Source organism: Felis catus, chromosome A2 (assembly GCF_018350175.1).
Source record: "Felis catus isolate Fca126 chromosome A2, F.catus_Fca126_mat1.0, whole genome shotgun sequence".
NCBI lineage: Eukaryota > Metazoa > Chordata > Mammalia > Carnivora > Felidae > Felis > Felis catus.
This window is the reverse complement of record NC_058369.1, coordinates 148,164,532-148,183,504: the sequence shown is the minus strand read 5'-3', so window position 1 is coordinate 148,183,504 and position 18,973 is coordinate 148,164,532. Positions and strand designations below refer to the sequence as shown.

The window sequence follows — 18,973 nt, the reverse complement described above, 5'->3', positions numbered from 1 at the left end:
ATTATGTAGGTTTTACAATTAATTTTTTTAAAAGGACTTTCCATCAAAAGCATATACCCTATCTACTCTTTGTCATTTCGAAGTAGCTTCCTTTCTTTTTATAGTATTTCTAACCTTAAAAAAAATCTTACTCTGTCAATTGATCCTTAACACTATAACATTGAGTGCTATTTCTCTTACCCTTTTTCCCAAGAGACATCTGCCAGACCCAGTCACCCTCAGTCCTTACAAACCTCCTAGGGAGGCTCAGCCAGGGTACCTTCTCTTGAAACCAACATGCAAAAGTCAGAGATCAGGGGCAGTGCCTGGGTGGTTCAGTCGTTTGAGCATCCGACTCTTGATTTCAACTTATGTCATGATCTCATGGTTTGTGGGATTGAACCCTGGATCGGGCTCTAAGTCCGGCTCTGCTTGGGATTCTCTCTCTTCCTCTCTCTGCCCCTCCCCCACTAGTATGTGCACACTCCTGTGCTCTCTCTCTCAAAAATAAAGCATTAAAAAAAAGTCAGAGATCACCCCTACTCTGGCCTGTGAGGGGACCAGTGGGAAATGCTGGCCTCTCATCTGTACCCACAAACACACCTAAGTCAGTGAAGCAGGAGACAGGACTCTTGCTTTGGGTTGTGCTTTTCAAGTTTTCTATAGCATGATACCTTAAAGCCCAGCTTAACTTATAATAACAACAGCAACAATCACAGAAGCTTCTTATCTTATAGCTAAGATTAATCTGTCTGTAACTCATTATATTCACAGAACCCTTATTTGCCTAAGTATATTACGATGGCTCCTGAATTCTATTGTTATGATCAGCATTGTTATTCATACGTTTATCCAGTGTTACTATTTTTATTGAGTTGCCTTTTCCCCTCCTTTTCAGTAACGCCTTCAAAGTCCGTGTTTTACTTCCAATCATAAATTCCCCAACAGCAGGAATGATTTTCCCGATGTTACAGGGCGGAGGAAGAGGGAGCCACAGAACAAGAGTAAACAGTCTCCTCGAGCTCTATCGATGCCACAGGGAAATCCCATGATGGATTGATCGTTCCTGTCCCATGCATTTACTGAGTATTCACTTTATGCCACTTGCGATGCTGGTGCTTAGGCCGCTCAGATCCAAAAAGATCAAAAATGGGGCGGCGGAGTCACCCAGACCTGGGTTTGAATCCCATTTAGATGAGGTACTCTACTTCGTCAATAGCTTGTGTGAATGTGGCACAGCTGCCTTCTGTTATCTGTTTCCCTCATTGCATAACAATAGCACCCGCTTGCAGACAGAATGCATGTAGCCGTATACACTTCTATTACCTGGCATGTAGTGAATACTCAGTAAACATGAACTATCATTCTGTCTTCCTTGAGGCACTCATGACCTACAAAAAGAACCTAACCCTGAAATACTCACAACTGTGCTGTGAAGGAATGGGGTAAGGGCCACAGGAGGATGAACCAAAGGGTCAGACGGGCCCAGAGGAGACGGGGAAGCTGGGGCCCAGGGCGGCCTTGCATGCAGAAGGTGAAACATTGACCCAGGCCCAGAACTGAGAAGGTGTGAGGGTGCCGATGAAGGAGAATCAGGTCTGGCTGAAGTGCAGTCCACACAGCGTGGGGCCTGGGCATGAAGCTAGACGTGTTGATGAGACCATTGGGAAGGGCTTCAATGCCAAGGGATTTAGATTTTCCTGTATTTTAATACCTCTAAGACACACATTTTCCCACACATCTTAACATCTCCAAACTGAACGTATCTTATAATCAATGTGTTGTCCTAGTTAATTGCCATCATTTTTTTCTTTTTCTTTTCTTTTTTTTTTTTAGTAGTACACAAAATTATAGTGTGCTTTGCAATTGGTACCTCAGATTAGATGAAATATGGTGTGTTAAAGGCCACAGGACCCAAGGTCTGATTGGAGCAAGTTTCATGTGCTATCATTTCCTTTCCATTCCGGTAACTTGTTCAGTGCCCCATTGTGCTCACCTGTAATTCAATGCTGGTACAGGACGCAGTCCTCCCAGCTCTTAGCAGTGGTCGCCTCGGTGGAGCAGCCCTGGCCAGGGTCGAGTCTCCACCCGATGTGAACTCTGAGCCACATGTGGAAAATAACAAGTGCAGGCAAAGAGACAAAACGACCAAGAAAAGGCGCGGTATGTTCCGAAGACAATTTACAAACAACACTCAGAAACCTGCTCTCTTGTCCTCCACACGCACTCACCCACGTGCCCCTTGAAATGTCCTACAACCTCCTCCCAGACTGCTTCTCGCCGCCTGCACACCACTGCCAGTGGGGTCCGCAGGATGAGTTAAGAGCCCAGGCAGAAAACTGGGCTCCAGGGGTGATGCTAGAGAAGAGATCTTTTGCTGTTTTCAATTTCTTGGTTCTTTCGTATGCTTCCTCATCTCTTTTGTTCCCCCATTCTTTATGCCTCTCTTTTCTGCTTCTCTGCACTGAGTAGAGCTGTTCTTGGGGCACAGTAAATCCATGGCTCACCCGTTGTGGGGACAGGGGCAGGGGCAGGGGCAGCAGGCAGACACTGGAGAAGAACTGGGAGGTCCTACCAAGTGATGCTGAACTAGCGGAGGCTTATCTACATCCGGTCCACACAGAAGCGCCACCCCCTCTTTGGTGGGGGGGAGGGGCTGATTGCCTAGCAACAGTTCCCTCTGCTCTTTGCTCTTTACCCTCCTTCTTCTAGACATCAGGCATCATTCCTTCTCCTTGCTTCCCATCAGACCAGCCTATGAAACTCATTTTTATCCAGCTTTAACTTGAGTAAATAATTGAGAAGTGTTTGATGTGATATTCCTTAGACACTCAGCCTTCAAGTTCAACCAGGCCACTGAGGGCTGTGCATGGAATCCCCCGAGTCCTGAAACTTAGCTGTGCCACAGACTCACTGTGGGACTGGTCAAAAGCAAAGGTTATGGACAAGACCTAGAGAGTGCAGAAAGCCACTTGGGATCGGTCAGGTCCAGAATCCCACTGTCACCCTTTCCCTGTTATAGCCAGGCAGGGAAGCTGAGTGAGTGTCTAGTCCAGATCTGTATTATCTGTTGTATATAATGTGTATGTTCATTACAGGATCTTTAGTGAAAAACAAGTCTTCATTATTAGGTTCAGCGTCTCTGCTAGGTTCTTTCAGTTAAGAATCATTGGAAGATCTGGGACACCTCGATGGCTCCATCGGTTAGGCGTCTGACTCTTGATTTCAGCTCAGGTCATGATTTCATGGTTCGTGAATTAAAGTCCTGCGTCAGGCTCTGCGCTGATAGCCCCTCTCTCTCTCAAAAATAAACTCAAAACAATCATTGGAAGTTCTTTTCAGAGCTTTCAAAGGAACTTTCAGTGAGAACCTAGTCTTCCACAGTCTCATCACAATAAATCCTGAATGCAACGTGGTATATAATTCAGCACTTAGACCGAGTGTGGGGGCCTTTTGAGTATTCTTTCCTAACCTAAAATGATGGAAAACTCAGGTCTAATCAGTTCCAATTTCTGTATCCCAGGAGACAGAGAGAGAAAAGTTATATTTTTAAAGTTTATTTATTTATACATGAGCAATACATTCCTAATTGCTACTTTTCATGAAGTGGACTGCTTTTTCCTTTTTTATCAGTGGCTTGCATAGGGTAGACACACAATAAATATGTGTGAATGGAAGGAATCTCTTGTCCCATGACTTTATTAAAACACTTCTGATGGGATAAAATATGGGAAATTGATCTGTGGGGTACATGATCAAAACCTGAGATTAAGTTGTGGGATTATGTCGTTAGATAAGTTTCATATATGTTTTACCGGAGTTGTGTGGGTGGGAACAAGTCACATTATCTGGTCAGAGTTTTCACTTTCAACATGAGGGGTGGGTTGCAGATCTCTGACTTGTTGACCAGCTCTAACGTTCATGATTCCAGGTGTCGATCACTTCCTTTCACTGGTTTCTTTCCCAGTTTGTCTTCTGGTCCGTAAAATGACACGGATGCCACTTTCCCTATAGTTACTAGCTGAATAATTTCCTGAACCAGAGTGGAGTCCATGTGAGGTCCTTCTCCTCCCTGGGATTCTTGACATTCCGGGAGAACCTGTGTCTCATCACAGAAGGATCTGTGGGCTTCCATTTCTTCTCATCAACCATCACATTCCCTGACAGGTGCCTGGCATAGAAAACAGAGATGGGTGGGGGTGACTATGTCATCTTACTATCAGTGATGTGAGCCATCCTTCCTCCTCCATTTGGCACAGGGGCAGCCGAGTACCCAAATGTCTCTTTAGGATGCTGCTAGGGCCCAGAAATTTATCTTCTTGGGGAAGAAAAGGACTATTTTCTTGTCCAGAGGACAGGAGCTAAATGCCAGATGAAGGAAGTGGGCGGTTGGGGTCATCAGTTTCCAGTTATTTTTTGAGAGCGGATCCTGTGTCTTGTGTTCAGTACTGAGTCCCCAGAGCCAGACCACCCCCATGCCCCAATATTTACAATGTGGTCACTAAGTAATTATTTGTTGAACGCTGAGTGTTATAAAAACATTCCACGGCTAGACTCCAAAGATATCTAGCTGTCTATAGAACATCCTCCTGTGATTTGGAGGGTGAGGATGTTAATCACTGTGTAAATATCTGGGTAATTACTGCACTAGCCGCATTTTTAAGACAATTTGTCCCCAACCTGGGGTGGAGCAACCCATTCTTCCCAGTTACACTTCATCCAGACTTAATAGTTGGCTGGCTCTGACAACTTCAGGGGTATTCTTTTTTGTGGGCTCTGTTCTCCATAAAAGCAAGGCTAGCATTTGCTGGTGGATTTCAAAACATTCAGGGGTCACAGAGTTTGGGGGTGGGGGGCTCTGATGCGCTAGAGTGACCCTGAGGGATTTGAGTTTGCAAGATTCCTGTGCTGGTGGCAAAAGCCAGCTCTCCTTACTCCAAGCCCAGTGCTCCTTCTTCACAAGGCATCCAGAGCCAACCATCCCACAGTCCTTGCAGAAACTCGAAGTGGTAGGAACCTGACCTCACCACAGTCTGCAGCTGGAAATCTGCGAAGAGGAGACAAAGTCTTAGTGACTTTCAGAGAGGAGCTCACCATCTGAGAGGTGAATGAATAAATACATTTCTACAGTGTACGCATAACGAGTGTGACGAGCAGCTGTTTTCTCTGACCGCAAGAGGAAGTGGACTTAAATCGCTCCAGGAAGGACTTAGGGCAGACAGTCAGGGGAACTTCCTGGCTCTGTGATCTCTGCAAAGACAGACCCGTCAGCTACTGACTCACTCACTGCCGAGGGTGGTTTTCTGTTCTTGCACACCCGTGTTCTTCCAAAGTGCAAAGGAAGCCCCTTTCGTGAACAGGGCTGCCTGGAAGTATGTTAACAAGCAGAGCCTCATTCCCCCTCGGGCTCGTGGGTCTCAGGTTGTGAACTGGGGTGGGCTGCGTCATTCTGCGTCCAGCTAAGCCAGCTGAAGCCACTGGAACTACCTTGGCGGAGTCTTCTTAGCAAGAAGTCAGGAAGACAGTGTTCCAGCCTTTCAGCCTTATTCCTCACAAATGGTCTGAACTCACTACTACTGGGGTGCAGTTGACTACACATTTCCATGGTGATATTTATGCGAAAAGGGAGTTAAGCACATTCTCTCCATATGACCGTCCATTTACACACGTGTGTTGTGCAAGTGTGAATATGTGCATTGCAGGGATATGTGCATGGGTCCAGCTGTGTGTTTTTGCACATGCACCTGAGTATTTGTGTATATAATTGTGTGGGCTTCTATAGCCAGGGCACATGTGTGGACACGGGAAATGTGTATGTGCATATGTGTGTGCAAACGTGCACATGTGACCCTAGTCCGTTTTTTATTTTCACGTCACCCATAGCTTCTTATATGTACAGGTATCTGCAGCACATTTTCAGATGTCCATGCTATTTTTTGCTCATTTATTCTCCCTGCCTTTATGGGGGAGAAATTGTTAAATGTTGGCAATGCAATAAAGAGAAACTGATTTCAGTGGAATGTTCCCTTGCCCTGCAGACACATTGCCACTGCTTTTATGCTGCACATTACACCGTGGTGAAATTTAGTTAATTTTATGGTTTGTTATTACAACAGCAGAGTGGATTGAGAGAGGCAGCTTCTGTTGACTCCATGTCCCAAATTTCCTGGGTGTGATGGGAGTGAGAGCAGGAAACAAAGTCAACCCAGAAGCAAAGTGGCTGCCCTAATTGGCTTTCAACTTCCCTAACAAGAGGAATTAATTGGTCAGCAGAGGCTTGGCTGCTGCCCTCATGGAGTGTATATTTTGATCAGGGAATCAAGACGCATGCTCACGGAAACTGTGAGAAAACAACCAGGGGCTCGATTATTTTGCTGAAAAGCAACACGTTTTGGGGAAAAGAGCTTTGCAGTCTGAATATCCCACACTCAATGTCCAGCTTTGCCAGCTATTGGCTCCCTCTTCTCTAACCCCAACATCTTCCTCTGGAAAGTGGGGATAGTGATGAACTCCCTCTGAGGTTCCTGGGAGGCAAGCGCCTAGAACGTAATGGGTGTTCAGGTGGAACACTTCCTCACTTCCTTCCTCACGTCCTGCCTGGGAAAACCCCTGTGCTCCAGAATATCTCTGGAGTCAAGAGAAAGCTAGAGCAGCGAGGTTTTGAAATCAGACCAAGTACCAAGTGGGAAAGGAATAAGGATACACAAGCGATTGTGCCCATAATGTCTGAACCCGCAAATTAGGACACACGGTCTGAAAACTTTGCAAGGTCCATTCTGGAAGATCCGCAACAAAAATCGGTATTGCCTGCATCAGATGCTGATCATTCTGAGTGTGAATGTGACTGAAACCCATTAGCTCATTGAGATATATGCCATCAGTCACTCTGAATGAGGCAAAGCTATTAACATTCTTATTTATACTACTAATGAAGCTAATTAAATCTTACATCCGAAACAGAGTTGGTGTGGACTAGAATACTTGGAGAGCAGAAGCTGTTTCCACGAGAACATGGCTTTTCTTGTTATTCTTCTCAGCTGGGTCCTTGGATCCCACCACCAATGATAGGACAAGCAGATGACAAAGAATATGTCAGCCCTACTATCATTCCCCCGAGGTCTGGCAGCTTCTTCCCCAGGCTGGAAGACGGTTCATCTCTCTACTAGTCGCTCCTTGGTTCCGAGCGTCAGGATCCCAGCAACTTCTATCGGTCCTCCCAAGCGTCATGTGCTAGCTGGGGTAGACCCCACTTCCGTCCCAGCATGGGGAGAAAGTTTCAATGGGAGGCGAGTAAACAAAGACTTACAGATTCAGGTGCTTGGGTTAGCTTTTCTTCCTCCACTGATTCAGCCTCTCATCTTTGGGAAGTTTCTTCTTTGGGAAGTTTCCTTGCCTGTCCTGTCTTAGAACTCCGGGCACATGGAAATACCATAAATTTATAGTCTCTGCCGGTTTGGATGAGAGAACAAACAACGATACCTTTGTTTCCTGAGCTGAAATGCATCATTTCATGGATAATGTCAGAGCTCATCATTTTAATATAGAGTGGCCTTGAGCTTTAATGCTCAAAAAAAAAAAAAAAAAGGTTTCTATTTTGGCCCAGGAAGCCCCAGAATGAAAGTATTCGAAAACCACCAAACAAGGCTGACTCATTTAAAGACCGTTAACTCACGTGCTGTGGGGCAGTGGGCAGAGGAGGGCAGGGCTTGGGGATGAACACTAAACATCCTCTGGAGGAGAACGCAGGCTTCTGAGTCATAGCACCACAGAATAATTTGATTTGGGTGATTTTAGCTATCACTAAACCAACCCCCTTATGGTAGAAAAGAGAACACTATTCATTTATTGTTCTCCCTCCAGATTCAAAATATTCTTACTGTACATCGTCCCCAGTCCTAACTTGTTTTAAATGTTTATTTATTTTCAGAGAGAGCACGAGCAGGGGAGGGGCAGAAAGAGAGTCCCAAGCAGGGTCCATGTGGTCAGTGCAGAGCCCAGCACAGGGTTTGATCCCACGGACTGTGAGATCATGACCTGAGCCGAGATCAAAAGTCAGACATTTACCTGGCTGCGCCACCCAGGTGCTCCTCCCCAGTCCTAACTTTTCAATAAAGCTTGTGGAAGGTGCTAAAGAGAACTGGTCATTTTTGAAGAACAGGCTTAGGGAATAAGGTATCGTGAATCACTGAACTACAGATTTGGGGTAAGCGGTGACGACTTTTCAACAGATTAAAAAGCAACACATTGGCCTTCACGATAGCACTAGCTGAATACAACGTATTTTTAAAAATTATTTGGAAGCCGTCAAGATGTTCACAGTGCTTAGAGCAAATGTTAACCTGTCAATGTAAACGTGCAGACGTGTGGCTCATAGAAAGATCTGGTAAATAGAACAGCAAACATAATGTACGATATTGAATGTTTTTCCGAGGTGTTTTGTAATCTGGCTTATTTTACAATCAGAAAACTAGACTCCAGTGAGAATCCCCTGTTATATTCCCATGCAATCCTGATGGCCCAGGCACTGGGGAGTGGGGTCTCTGAGGGTGGGTTTGAAGAAATGTCAGAAAGAGCATTTCTCCGGCAGTCCACAATACACATGGATGCGAGAAGGGCTTGAGGACACTCCCTTTCCCTCTTGCTTAGCCCACAAAGTCCAGTTCTGATTCTGGCCCTAAGATAACGAGTGGTTTCTAAGTCTTGACTTCCTCACTGCTTGCATTCAGGCCACAGAATCTGAAGTGCCATTTTCTAAAATACCATAAAACTCCAGAGGACAATTCTTAGCAAAAGATCTACCTCTTTTTAAGCATAATCACTGTGGGGCCCCTGGGTGGCTCAGTCTATTAAGCGTCTGACTTCAGCTCAGGGTGTGATCTCCCCGTCTGTGAGTTCGAGCCCCCCGTCGGGCTCTGTGCTGACAGCTCAGAGCCTGGAGTCTGCCTCGGATTCTGTGTCTCCCTCTCTCTCTCTGCCCCTCCCATATTCTTGCTCTCTCTCTCTCAAATATCAAAAATAAATAATTTTTTTTCAAAAAATAAATGTAATCACTGAGACGTCTCTGGGAAAATAATAATAATAAAGACAGAAAGAAAGAAGAAAAAGAAAAAAGACTGCTTTCCACTTTCTGCCACTTAAGTATTTTACACCCAGCCACAAGAATGCCATTAAAGGTATGCTACCTAGTGTAAAAAAAAAAGTTACAGATGTTATAAAATCATCACAATTATCAAATGCAATTTAATTAGTGTACCAACAGTAGCTAAATATGTGTACAAAACACTGCTATGCTCAGAGCACCTTATAAACAGGGAAGAATTAGGTCTTACAGGACCCTGGGGAGGGACTGGAGTTCTTTCCCTGTAGAAGAGAGGAAGAAACAGAGAGGCTGGCCGTGGGAGTGAGTCCTGCGCCGTGCCAACATCTGGCCCTCCTGCAGAGTGCTGCTGTCAGTGCTTATGAGACAAGGCAGGACGGGTGGCATCGCCTTGGACAGTTTCTCAGCAGCAAGTCCCCACAGGACTCCTGGGAAGTGGGTAACTGTGCTGATTCTCTTCACTGAAGGGGAGACACGCTTCCTTCTGAGTGCTTTGTTCTTCTCTGGGGACCCCAAGCCTGGACTCTCACCCCTCCAAGCCCAGACACCTCCTTGAGGACACCCCACAGTGGCCATGTCCCTCCAGCAGCTGAGGGCCAGGCACAATTAGGCAGCCCGGTGAGCTCCAGCCCACCTGCTCCCCCCATGGGGCTGTTAGCAGCAGGAACCAGCGACGAGTTGGGGGGGATGCTGGTGCCTTACCTTCCACAGCCTCCCCGGGTGCTCACCCTTGCCTAGGTCACAGTTTCTTGGTGCTCGCTGCTACCTTCCCACCTCTCCGTTTTCCCTCCTCTTCCTCCTTGCTGGGATCCAGGGGAGCACCAGCTCTGGGCTGGGAGCAGGTGCAAGATAGGCAGGAGCTGGGGGAGCCCATTATCACTCTGCACGCACGTTGTCTAATTGGCATCAGGCGGGAATCCTGGCAACAAGATGGTGCTGGAGACTCCCACCCCACAACCCCCCCCCCCACCAGCCACATCCGGGGAAGACTGCTACAGGGGAACAAGTAGACGAGGAAGATATCTGCCCATCCTGATTTCAAACCACAAAACTGGAAACTGGTAATGCCCTTTGAGGTCATCAAACGCGATGACTTTTAAATTGTGGCATGAGACCCATTAATGTGTCATGAAAGCAATTTAGTGGGTCGTAACCATCATTTTTTAAAAAGAGAAAATATCATAATACATGTCACATATAAATGAGATTTTCCTTCCGTTGTCTGTGAGCATGTGTGTCCTGAGTTGAGATGTACTGGTGATGGCAAGTCTCAGAGAAAAAGCTGGAGAAAGGCATGGTAGCCCAGTCCCACCTCCTTCTGCACCGACTTCTCTCCAAACTCCCTGAGCCATTGAGAACCATCCCGTCTGCAAAGATCTCTGTTCAAGTACCTCGGCTCCATTGGCAAGCCTGTCCTGGTTTCATGAACACTCCTCACTTCCACCAAGTTTCCCCTGCTGTCCTGTCTGAATACCAGTCGACACCACCTCTCTTCCTTGGTTATAGAAATCTGACCACCCTTCACGTAATAATCCTGGATTAAATTCTCCCTGTGAGGAGTTTAGAAATCCCAGCTCCTCAGGTTAAGAATTGGGCACACTTTCAATAGATGATGTCTCCCCTTGCCACTGTTGTTTGTTTTGTTTTTTTTTTTTTTTACCCAATCTCAGCCACCCTTGAGTGAGGCTCTTGCTACAGTTAAATAAGAACTGGGGTGAAGATGTTCTTGCTCCCAAACACAGACGTAAAGACCAGGGGCCACAGAGGACAGTAGCAAGGAGAGAAGCCTCCTGATTTCAGAGCGGACCGGGTCCCAGGAACGGAATGGGAAAAGGCTACGTCCAGGAACGGAATGGGAAAAGGCTACGTCCAGGAACGGAATGGGAAAAGGCTACGTCCAGGAACGGAATGGGAAAAGGCTACGTCCAGGAATGGAATGGGAAAAGGCTACGTCCAGGAACGGAATGGGAAAAGGCTACGTCCAGGAATGGAATGGGAAAAGGCTACGTCCAGGAACGGAATGGGAAAAGGCTACGTCCAGGAATGGAATGGGGAACGGAATGGGAAAAGGCTACGTCCAGGAATGGAATGGGAAAAGGCTACGTCCAGGAACGGAATGGGAAAAGGCTACGTCCAGGAACGGAATGGGAAAAGGCTATGTCCAGGAACGGAATGGGAAAAGCCTACTTCCCAGGCACAGTACATCAGCCAAAATCTCAACTTAAATGGCAAGAACGTGCATTCTCTGGCCTGAGGGTCTCAGTTGTTATGGCAAAGAATGGTGATGTCTTTTTACACCTGAGGTGGACACAATGCTTCCATCCGCTCCCTTCATGGGTAGAGAGAGAGAAGAGTCAGGGATTCCAGAGGCTTTCAGAATGCTCCCTTAATGAACAAGTAACTTGTTAGTAAAATGTGAGTGCTTGAAGGAAATTCAGAAAAAAATCTGTGCATATTTCATAAAGGATACACATACAGCCTGTTGACGTTCAGTGCTTTGCCCAGGGTCACCCAGAATGCCGTGGCTGAGCAGAGTCTGGAGTCCAGCTCTCAATGCCCAAGCGCCCCTTCTACTCTCCCCGGATCCTCAACTGTCACTACTGGGTCTTGTGGCACTCACCGCCCCATCTCCTGCAGGACAAGGAGAACAGGACCAATGGTTGTCTCTCCACAGGACCCAACTGCACACCGTTTGAAGCACATGGCTGACTTCAGGCTTGGTCATCAGTGGTGCTTTGGCCAGTGGGATGGAGAGCTGGTGGCTTGGGACCCCTGAAGGGGAGACGTGGGAAGAGGAAGCCTGAGAGCAATGGCCGTGCATTATTATGATGAGAGAAATACTGTAAACTTGAGGTTATTACCTTTATCATTGTTATTATTAGATTTAATGGCTGAGTGAGCAGTTTGCTTGGCCCCAATAGAAAATTGCTCCTGACAACTCTCCGTAACCACGTGATCTGGGGAAAGGCAATGGCAAGAAGTGTTCTCACCTTTGCTGGGGAGTGACATGTGCAGGGCTCAGACACGGATGGCCTGGGTCCCCGAGCAACAGAGCAGAGCATCTAGCTCCTTCTCTGGCCGGCGACTCTAAGCAGGAAGGGGTGGGGTCAGGGAGCAGGGAGGCTGCAGGCCCCAGTGACCCTTGGCAGAGGCGAGCATTCTGTCCTTGACAAAGGTGAGGTGTGTGTGCAGGGGTCGGTAAGGTTCAGTGGCCAGGGCCGGGAGAGACTCCCATATATATCTTCTTTCCACTCTCAGCTGAGCCCATTAGGAATGTATCTCTGCCTCCCGACTGCTCTTCTGTGCTATTAATTTGCGGTTGTATTAATTCCTGCTGTTATTATACAGCTAGGTGATGCAGAACAAAGCTTCTCATTAACGTGGCCAAGGAGCTGTTGCTGCTGCCAGGGTTGATGCCCCCTCCCCCACTCTGCCCCATCGCAATCTCCACTCTGTCTTGACACGAGCGGAGGCTTGAACCTTGGGAAATGACTGGTGGATCCTGAGACCCAGGCTGCAATTCAGACGCCAAAGGTGACTGGGGAATCTCAGTAAAAGGAGCAGCTTTGCTCCGTCACTGCCCTTGGCTGACCTACCCCTTTATTCAAAAAAATTGGATTATACTCTTAAGCACCGCCTGTAACCCCTTATGACAGGCGTCTTGGACCGCTTTGGTGATGAACAGAGAAGCGTGGCACACCAGGTCATATCCACAAGGTGACTGCCTGGGCCGCTGGACACATCCCTCTGTTTGAGCCCAGTTGACCCATGACCCAGATCGAATCCAAGCCCAGCTCAGGCGCTCAGCCCCCAACCCACCGTACCATTCACCGAGGGGTCTCTGTGGGGACCACTCACCTCCGCACAGCCAAACACAGGCACAATTTGGAACCGGGGAGGTTCCCTCGTGGGACTCCCTGGCGTGTCAACTTCTTTACATTTGTACATTTTAAAGCGTGCCTTGAAGAAATACTCAGGACTGCTACTGGGCAGAAGGCAGGTTTTATTTCTAAGAACTGAGGACATTTTCCACCCTTTCTCGTTCCTGTCCCCTCTGCATCATTCACTGGTAAGTGGGTTATATTTCACTCTGAGTGGTGATTCCTGGAAAGCGTGAAAGCTTCGTTCTGATGGTTACTCTGCCACTGCGAGGCAATCGATTAAATCCCTGTGGCTGTCTCTGACGCCCCAATGGGAGGTGGCCAGCACCGCTATGGCCTCCCCTCCTGCATTCACTTTCTCTCCGTCACCCCCCTCAAGCGTCCTCTGTTCAGCCGCACTGAATGCCTCGCTACCACCCAAACACCCCAAACAAGGCGCGTCCTTCCCGCCTCCAGTCTTTGCACATGCTGTTCCTTAAACTGGATTTTTCTCCTTCTTTACTATGGGCAGAATACTCACTCATTCCCTAAGAATCAACCCAGGGCGGGGCCGCCTGGGTGGCTCAGTCGGTTAAGCGTCTGACTTTTGATTTCTGCTCAGGTCATGATCTCATGGTCATGGGATTGAGTCCCACATGGGGGCTGGAGCCTGCTTGGATTCTCTCTCTCTCCCTCTGTCTCCCTCTCTCTCTCTCTGCTCCTCCCCCATTCTCTCTCCCTTTCTCTCTCTCTCTCAAAATAAATAAAAATAGTAAATTTTTTAAAAAGAATCAACTGAGGCAAATCTGCTCTGTGACACCCCCCCCTTACCTCCCAGCGCCCACAGCACCTCCTCGATTGCAGCTATAACCCTGAACACACAATACACAGCTCCCCTTAAAAGAGTCTGGTGTCGTGGATGCTGTGTGTCCCCAGTGCCTGGCACAGCACCTGGCCTCTTGTAAGCTCAAAGAGTATCTGTTGAATGAATGAGGGAATCTTCCCTATTTTGTAAATAGAAAATTTTTATCACAGGACTCAGAGCGACTGGGTCTAGGTCACCAAATATAGATATAGGGGCGGTGGGACTAGAACTTGGGGACCCTCCCTCCACTCCAGGCAGGTGGCGCCTCCATTCATCTGTCAGTATCCTCGAATTTCCAGAGTGCGTCCAGAGGCCAAGAGCCAACCCATTTTTATCTCCGTGTCCTGTGATCCCTTGAGAATGGCTTGGTGCACAGGGATTCGGATTGTCATTATTTCGGTAATTAAAAACAACCCGTGAAGCTGGAGGCCCATGATGCAAACAAGGAAAAGCAGCTGGAATTGGCTCCGGACTCTGTGGCGATGCTGCCACAATTAAGGGTTGTGCTTAACTGATTTTCTCTGGTTTCCATCAAGGCAGGGTGTGACAGACACGGGATCCTGGGGACGTGGGGCCATAGCAGGAGGACAGGCAGGCGGAGGGATGAGCACCCTTGAGCAGAATCTTGTGGGGACGCAAACTGGAGGAGCTCACCAACCATCTCCTTGTGACAAAGGGAAACACAAACAAAAAGACAGAAAAATACACTGAGAGTCAGGGGCGCCTGGGGGGCTCAGTCGGTTAATCATCTGACTCTTGATTTCCGTTCAGGTCATGATCTCATAGTTCGTGAGTTCGAGCCCACATGGAGCTCCACGCTGACAGTGCAGAGCCCGCTTGGGATTCTCTCTCTCTCTACCCCTCCCCTGCTGCACTCCCTCTCCCTCTCTGTCTCTGTCTCTCTCTCAACATAAACCAATAAACTTAGAAAAATACACTGAGAGTCAGAGAGTCAGGCATGGGGTGAAGGAATAATGATGGTTGTTCCCAAAGAGCAAGGGAGACTCCAGAGTGGGTCTGGGGTAAGTGCTGGAAGGGTAAGGTTGGAGCTGGATTCCAGGGACAGACTCAATTTTTAGGGCATTTCGACTTTGCCTAGAGGTTTCCTGAATGGGTTGACAGTAGGGTATGCTTTGAGCAGAAGTTCTCAGACTTGGGTGTGCATCAGAATCGCCTGGGGGGCTTGTTAGAACACACATGGCTGGATCCACCCCTAGAGTTTCTGATTCTGGTCTGGAGTGGGTCTGCAAACTTGCCTTTTGAACAAAGCAAGGGACGCCGATGCTGCTGGCCCCAGGACCAGCCCCTGAGAACTACAGCGAGCCACCCCTGGAAACGGGACCGTGCGAATCTCTTGGCCGGCTGTGGCATTCTGCACAGTTGGGTTCTGAGTAAAGACAGCCTGTCCTCATCTGCCACAGTTTCCCCCCCTTAGAGGTGCCACGAGCATGACCTGAAACAACACACGTAGTGGTGCTGATGACTCTTGTCTGCGTCAGATAGCAGGGTCAGCTCGAGATGGTCAGCGAGGTGTCCCTAGCGAAGCCCGGTTCTGATTCATGCTCTCCTCCCCGCCCCCCCCACCTGAGAATGATTCTCATAAGAATGGGCAGTTGAGGGGCGCCTGGGTGGCTCAGTCGGTTGAGCATCCGACTTCGGCTCGGGTCATGATCTCACGGCTCGTGGGTTCGAGCCCCGCCTCGGGCTCTGTGCTGACGGCTCAGAGCCTGGAGCCTGCTTTGGATTCCGTGTCTCCCTCTCTCTCTGCTCCTAACCCACTCGCATTCTGTCTCTGTCTCTCTCAAAAATAAATAAACATCAAAAAAATTAAATAAAAAGAACGGGCAGTTGGTGGCCCAGAAGAGAGTGTGAGCACCTCTCCACAGGCCATTCCTGGGTGGAAACTGCACCCAGTGGAGGGGCACCCCCTCCATGAAAAGCCACCCCCCATTCAGGGCTGTGCCCTCCACCCCCAGGCATCAGGAACCCTCCTTCTCAGTGGGATGCAGAAGCGAAGGGGTTGATTTTCCTAAAAGCAGGCTCACGGCCGCCCCTCCCAACAACAGGTGCTGCCGGCAGCTGATCGGAGGGTAGAATGCTGTATTTATCCCACACGCCAGGCAGTTGGTTCAGCGCTGAGGCCGCTGCCCAGTAACACAGCCTGTAGTGCTGACTCCAGCATCCACTTCCTGTTTTTTAATTTCTTAAATGTTTTTATTTCGTTTTGAGAGAGGGAGGCAAGCAGAGGAGGGGCAGAGAGAGAGGGAGACACAGAATCCGAAGCGGGCTCCAGGCTCCGAGCTGTCAGCACAGAGCCTGATGCGGGGCTCGAACCCATGAACCGTGAGATCATGACCCGAGCCGAAGTCGGACGTTTAACCGACTGAGCCACCCAGGCGCCCCTCCAGCACACACTTCTTAACGCCTGCTCTCTCTGCTTCGCGAGCTGTCTCCCCCGACCCCCAGCCCTCCTCTACCCAGCCCAGCCTCAGGGAACCACTCACTTATGTCCTGCTTGCCCAGAGAATGCCAGGAGTACAAAGCGAGGGGCCTTTTTATGGGGCCCGGATGGTCCACACTGGGTGAGCCGTGGAGGCTCAGGTTGGTGGTGCGTGTGAAGTGACGTGGGTGACAGGGCAGGGACCAGTGCTTGTGAGGCACGCGTGGCAGATATCTGGGAACATGGAGGCCGTCCCCTACAAGTGGACTCATAAGGTCTTCCCGAGAGCACCTTCCCCTGAGGGCTGTGGAGGGGAGCTCTTCCTTTCTGGTATGTTCTTCCTGCTGCTGTGGCGCTGGGGACTCCTGGGTGGTGCGCAGTGTTCTGGATTCTGCCAGCCTCCCCCAGTCCCTGGGAATTCCTTGGGGCCGATCCAGGCCGATCCAGGCAGAGGGCACAACCTCTCTTGTTCTTCATCCCCGTTTGCCTCCCATCACATCCTAAGGAATTTTTACCCTTCACGTGCTCTGAGGCCAGGGCTCTGTTGAACTTTATGGCTTCTGGTAATAATCTCTCCAAGAGTCGAGACCCCCTGCCCTCTGGTCCTTTCACACCACCCACTGGACCAGAGGTAGGAGGTGTGGGGCAGGGTGAGGCGGCTGCCCCCCGTGTTGCCCGTGCTCAAGCATCTTGCACAAAATGCTCCTTTTGTCCAGCCCTCCCCCAAACCTAGAAGCCTCAGTGACGTCGTGATGGAGACTCGGTGGGGAGGAAGGGGTGGGGGGAGGGTGTCATGGGCCAAGAGGATCAGAAATGCAGCTGAGGAGGTGGCTCAAAATAGCTCGTGGAGAACAGGCTTCTGCTTGACAGGCTGACAAGGATGTGCCTGGAGCCAAACACTCCTCTTTGAATGCTCTGTCTCCTTCTAATTATGGATCTGTCAGGAGGAAGGGAAGCCAGCGACCGCCCGACCCCAGTGACCCTTCACTTAACTTGGAGACGGAGAAGAGAAGCTCAACCCCCATTAGCAAGGCCAGACACCTCACTGGGAAGACATCTGCCCACCCCCATCCCTTCCGTGGGGACCAGAAGTTCTTTTTGCCCAATCCACTGGCTTCCTTCCAGATGGATAAGAGAGGTCACCTGTGTCCCCAAGCAGGGACAGGTCTCTCTGATCTTAGAGCCTAATAGGAAGAGTGAGGACCACCTCATCCAACAGGTGGATGAGGAGTCTGGTCCACAGAGGACTTGCTCGAAAGTTGTCTGCCATCAGGGACTGACTTCGCATCCCTTCTTTATAAGGTGTTGACTTTTATATGAAAGTCCTTTTTAATTTAATACAATTTGATGAGTAAGTCATACACAGTTAAGACTGTATCTTCTTCACACAGAGCATTCACTCCTGTGTCCTGAGGATTTAGAGAATAGCAAGCCTTCAGTGCATGTTCTTGAACGAGTGGCCAACGCTGATGTTACCAGGATGACCAGCGGAATACATTCAGAGAGGGCCCTACTTTCTAGGCCAGCAGGCTGTATATTGATCTTTTTCTGGAATAATTTACCACTTCAGAAGGTTTAGAGGTAGAGGTGGGGCTGAGGGTGGTCAATAGAATTTGATAATTAGCAATTATAATCTTCCTTGGATCTCTCTCTCTCTCTCTCTCTCTCTCTGTGTGTGTGTGTGTGTGTGTGTGTGTGTATTTATACAACTGACTTATCTCTTGACACTCCCAACCCTAGACTGCAGCCTTGTCTTGGAGTGACAAACTATGGGATGCTCTAGGCATGAGCAGACCCCGGGGGCCACCCTTGGGTGGTGGATGGTGTGGGGTCAGGGTTTGGGCCCGCAAGGCTGTTCCCCTCCCTCCCTCCTTCCTTCTTTCACTCTGTCCTCACTCCCTTCCAGCCACAAAACTTATCAAGTCCCCACTTTGTACCAAGCACCGGGCACAGATGCTGGAGGAACAGTAGGGAATAAGACCAACATGGTCCCTGCCTTCAGTAAGTTTATATTCTAGCAGGGGAAGTGAGCAGCTTTAGTTTCAGGTTGCATTGTAAAGAAAAATTAAACTGGGCAAGAGAATGGTGACCTGTTAGAGGGATGGGAGCCATTAGAATCGGAAGTATGAAGGAAGACCTCTCCGAGGAGAGATGACGTGTGAGTAAAGGAGTTGCAAGAAGTCAGGGAGCAGCTGCCTGTGCATCCCAAGAGGATAGAATGGTCCTGAGGCCAAGGCCGAGTTGGGGGGGGGCATAGTAGGAAGGTGAGAAAGATGAAAATGAAGAGAAGGGGTAGGTGGAACGTAGGCCATGGGAATGCCTGGGACTCATTAGTCGAGGGCTTCCAGGCATCTGACTCCAGGATTTACTGTCTGGGTTCTGCACAGAAACAGAACCAATAAGAGATACAGATAGATGATGGATAGATGGGTGGATAGATCGATAGATAGAGATTTATGATAAGGAATTAGCTGACATAATTACGGAGGCTGAAAAGTCCCAAGGTCTGTGGGCAGCAACCTGGAAACCCAAAAGAGCCAATGGTGTAGATTTCCATCCATATCTGAGTCTGAAGGTGGAAGAGTGATGTCCCAGCTTGAACACAGGCAGAGAGAATTCTCTTATTTGGCCTTTTTGTTCACCAGATCAGGGGTGGCCCACCCACGCTGGAGAAGGCAATCTGCTTTACTCAGTCTACCCATTCAATGTTAATCTCACCCAGAAGTACCCTC

At 48.9% G+C, this 18,973-nt stretch overlaps 1 protein-coding gene and 1 non-coding gene across 7 annotated transcripts in view; both read left to right on the top strand.

Moving 5' to 3' along the window:
* The window catches only part of PLXNA4 (plexin A4), a 594,729-nt gene that overhangs the window by 385,152 nt on the left and 190,604 nt on the right, over positions 1 to 18,973 (top strand). The gene's annotated exons all lie outside the window — the stretch shown is intronic.
* On the top strand, positions 15,424 to 15,508 carry TRNAR-UCG. Its single transcript has one exon. It is a non-coding gene; the product is annotated as a tRNA-Arg (tRNA).